The sequence below is a fragment of the Sesamum indicum genome, unplaced genomic scaffold (genome assembly GCF_000512975.1).
Source record: "Sesamum indicum cultivar Zhongzhi No. 13 unplaced genomic scaffold, S_indicum_v1.0 scaffold00217, whole genome shotgun sequence".
Classification (NCBI taxonomy): Eukaryota; Viridiplantae; Streptophyta; class Magnoliopsida; order Lamiales; family Pedaliaceae; genus Sesamum; species Sesamum indicum.
Genome location: NW_011628111.1, coordinates 9,601 through 14,781, shown reverse-complemented (window position 1 = coordinate 14,781; position 5,181 = coordinate 9,601).

Genomic DNA, 5,181 nt, shown 5'->3' with positions numbered 1-5,181 from the left:
CTCCACGATCCTAGTCGCATATCTTGCACGCGGATTCCTAATTTCTGTGGGATTTTAGGCTTAAAAGGCATATTTTTAGTCGAAATACCCTTTTTACTCTTTTAATAATTCTAGCCTCATCAATAAGATCCTCCAAAATTGTATCAAAATGGGTGTTGGAGACAATTGGCGACAGATATTGCTGCAACAACAACGACGCTGGGCAGTGGCAGGTACAAACTGCTCTGTGTTTGATTGTTTTCTACAAGAGTTATAATCAGTTTTTATTTTCCCTAAGTACTTTTTTTTTAAAAAAGGTTTGGATCAGTTTCGGATCATGGGATCAATTTCGGGCCGAGTACAAGTAACACTTGGATTTGATTTTGCGTCGGGTCAACAACTCTAGTTGGGTCGGATTCACATTTATAAATTGAGAATCAATCCCTTGTTATTATCTATACTAAAATAAGAAAGAAAGATCCCCTAAACTTACAAATAATTGTTAAAGACACCGTTGCACTAATTTTTTATAAAGTCAAAAATATCGTTCAACTGATAAGATAATTAACTGATAGATTAGTTTTTTTCTTTTTTCTTTTAATGAAACATATTGGTTTATATATTATACTATTATTTATAATATTTATATTTCAATACTAACCTATACTAATATAAAAAGAAAAGCCACTCCACACTCACAAACGGCGGTTAATGATACCATCGCACCAATTTTTCATGATACCAAAAATACCCTTCATGATAAAATAACTAAACTTATCCTACTTTTCAGAATTTAGATTAATTGATAATTTTTTTCTTTTTTTTATTAATGTAATGTACAGATTTATATTTTACTCTTATTTATAATATGTTTTAAAGCATGAAATATTAATTATTATATGCACGCAGGAACAACGTGCCACAGAGGCTGGTATAAAAAAATGGCCCTCCACACCTACAAATGGCGGTTAATAACATTGCCGCACCAATTTTTTGAGAAGACAAAAGTGCCATTCGACTAATAAGATAACTTACTTATTCAACTTTTTCATTAACTTATAATTAGTTTTTTTTCTTTCTACTTTCTAATTAATGTATTGTTTTATATATATATATATATATATATAATATTTTAAGGCGTGATATTAAATGAACATAGAAATGGCGTGCCACAACTACTAGTATAAAAAGAAAAAAACCATCTCCATTCACAAATTGTGGTTAATGACTCCGCTCCCTAATTTCTTGTGAAGTAAAAAATGCATAACTAACTGATAAATCAGTTTTATTTTCTTTTTTTAGTAAATATATTGATTTATATATTTTATTATTATTTATAATATATTTTAAAGTGTGAAAGATTATTTATTATATGCACGCATGTTACAATGGCTAGTGATGTTAAATTAGAACAAAAAATTCAATCTTCTGATATACTAACAGGTTCATTTTAGTAAAATATTACTATAGTTTAGTAATAGTTAAAAATGGAATGTGATTATACCGACAATTTTGGTTCCAACTTCATCAAGAGTCAAAATATTACGTTGGCATATTGATTTTTACATGATTTCTGTACAATCTTCCTTGATGATTCTATAGGTGTCGTTCATGTTTTATTATTTATATTTATTTATGTTCAAATCAATATAAAAAAGAAAGATCCTCCACACTCATAAACAGAGAGGGTTCATTTGATCTTACCTCTCAGCCTCTTCATATTTTTCTGAATAGATGCTTGATAACATGAATCCTTCAATTTGTCTTTAAGGAAAGACATTCTCCCTACAACTGAGTCTAGCTGTCCTTCAGGTACTTTGTATGATTGGATCAACATTTTCCTCCATAGACTGCATATCTTTGCAAAGAACATTGGAGCTCCTACTTTTATTGCTACTTCGCTATGGAAGAAATACTTAAGAAACCAATAGATATATTCATCTATTGCTTAAATACTTCTTTGTTCAAGGCTGAAGAGAGCTTGTGCATATTCTCTAGCTTTGTTTGCTCGAATTCCTTCGAATTAACCATCTCTGACGAAGTGTATCATGATAAGTCTTCCTAGTCGGTCTGCGATTGCACCTTTCGAGTCTCCAGCAAGGATGCTGACTTTGGTATCTTTTGGGGTATTATCCCATCCGATCTTCACAGATCCCTTCAAGCTCAACTCCACAAGTTTTATGAAGTTTCCTTTGTCGAGTTCTAGGGTAGTTGCTGCTATCTTAATGGCTGCAACCCATTCAGCTATCAATTTCTCAGTATTCCATGAAAACTAATATTAGTTTCCTTCTTTTTGATCAAAATTATATTCCTCATGCTAAAAGATTCACACGATTCAAATAAAAAAATTCACAACCAATGACATTCAACCACAGATCCACAAAAGTTCACATCCACCAAAAATATTGCAAGTTGAATAACACTATAAAAATAAAATAATTACATAAATATAAATAAATTAAGAAGCTAAAAAGATGCTTACATAGATACAAACAAAGAAGTGATCGAATTAATTTCTTTTCCTTTTTCTTGACCTTGGCTTATTTGGGTTTTCAAACCCTAGAGAAAAAAATAAAAAATCGAGACATGTGAGTTTGGATGGGGGTTTGATGGGGGGCTCGCATAAAATGGTCATAAGAGAACAATGATTTTGAGGGTTTTTTCTAGCGGGTTTTCTTGAATTTTTGTGTCGTACCCACCTCCATTGCTGCTTCTACCGAGGGAGCATAGGGGCACCATGAGGACTCATCACTTTCGCCGCCTAGAGTCGACCATCCTCCACAACGAACCCCACATCTCTCCTTCAACGAGGCTGCGAAAATCCTTAATTTTATAGCTAATTGGTGAAGGAAGATATGTCCGCTTCCTCAATCGGAGCAATAAACCCAAATATAAGCACTTATTGGTCCCCTTTTTCACATCGCCCTCCAGCATTGGTACAAAATCCTAACCCTTCACTCCCTCTCTGATGCCTTTCGTCCTCTTTCCTTGCTTTTTCTTCTCTATTTTTTTGGGTTGAGAGAGAGAGGAGAGCGGAAATGAACATGGTGTATTTGGGGAAAATGGTGTGTTCGGATTCAGAGAAGAAACGGGAAATGAACTTTGGTGGGTTTGGGGAGAACGGTGGGTTTGGGAAGACACACACGAACATAGAGGAATGTGTATTTTTAGTATTGAGAGAGGGTTTTTGCAATTTGCTTTTAATATTGCTTCACTTATGTATATAAACTATGTTATAAATATACCAAAATATAGTTGAAGAGAGGAGAGCGGAAATGAACATGGTGTATTTGGGGAAAATGGTGTGTTCGGATTCAGAGAAGAAACGGGAAATGAACTTTGGTGGGTTTGGGGAGAACGGTGGGTTTGGGAAGACACACACGAACATAGAGGAATGTGTATTTTTAGTATTGAGAGAGGGTTTCTGCAATTTGCTTTTAATATTGCTTCACTTATGTATATAAACTATGTTATAAATATACCAAAATATAGTTGAAATTTTAATTTATTGTTATAAATATAAACAATTAATTAGTTTCTCCAATTATGATAAGGTGGAAGAAATAAAAATACAACTAAATAATATTGTTAAAAGAATATATAAGGATCCTAAACTAAATGATAAATGAAGACACATGATATAATTGACTATGAAATTTTATTTGAAAATTATTCAAACATAATCGATTTTAGTTCTGGATCCCTAGCTAGAAAAGAAATTAAGGAAGAATTTTCTGAAAAAAGATGGGAACGCTTTAGAAAATGATTTTTTAAAAATTTCCCACCTGAAAAATAAAATAAAATTTCAAATCAATTCTATAAGGAGTTATTCATATGGAATAAGAAAGTTACCTTTGTTCCTTGGTTTATAACCAAATACTCAAAACAATATTTAAATGTACTAGAGAGAAAATATTTCTTAGAAAATGAAAAAATCCTAAATAACGTCTTTACCCCTCAACAGCCTTTCAAAATGAATTCAAATGAAATAGAGATTAATTTTAAAGCATTTTCTGAATTAATTGAAGAAGATACTTTAATAGTTACAATCTCAGAAATAAATGAGTTATTAAAAAAGTAAAATTATGCCAATTTATACTTAAATGTTATAGGGGAACAAATTATGAAATTAAATAATAAGATTGATAAGATTATGGAATGGCAATAAGTATTCGCCAAAAGAAATCAACTCAAATAAGACATTAGTTGAAGAAACAATAGGACAAATTATTGCGAGACCCTCAATTCAACCACCCCCTAGATATTATAGGTTTTAATTTAAAACTTATAGGAGACCTAGAAAAATTTTTGGATCAAAAATTTAATACTCTAAAATTAAATACTCTAAATAATGACAGAGATTCTCAGGATTATAAAGTTGAATTCATGGAGGAAATTAACAAATTAGAAAAATTCGCTAGGAAGCCAATGCAAACCAAATTTTATTATCTTAGACCAACACCCCAAGATGTTCTTTATGAAGAACAAGAGATAATTGACCAAAATAGTTATAATGGAAAACAAATTTATGAATGGACATTGATGGATTTACAGAAAGACAAATATAATCCTATACATAAAATGATGATGTATAGTACTATCTGTAAAGGAAATAATAAATACGATAAAGCTATTGCTAAAATGATCATATCAGGATTCACTGGCCAATTAAAAGGGTGGTGGGATAATTATCTTAGCCAAACTGATAAAGATGAAATATTAAATACAATGAAACTTGAAGATAATATCTCAGAGGAGAAAGCAATTTATACATTAGCTATAAACATCGTTGAGCATTTTACAAATAGATGGTCAGATAATAGTGAAAATATTCAAACACTTCTACAGAATCTAAAATGTAAGAGATTAACTTCATTTAGATGGTATAAAGTTTTAGGAAATGGATCGGGTTAAGATGGACAACAGCTGGAATATGAAGGCGATAAAAGACACATGAATTTGTTAACCCAGTTTGGATATAAATCCTACGTCTGGGAGCGATACCAAGCCAGGAGAAAACACTCAAAGAGGAGGAAAATTGAGGAGTACAACACACACACACTTGTATGCAAGTCTTCACCACACGTGAAAGACAACACTCACCCTCGTCTCAACTCTTTCTTTTCTCTCTACTCTACTCTACTCTACAAAACAATGCTAATAAGAGTAGTATATATAGCCATGACTTATCCTTTTTCCAAC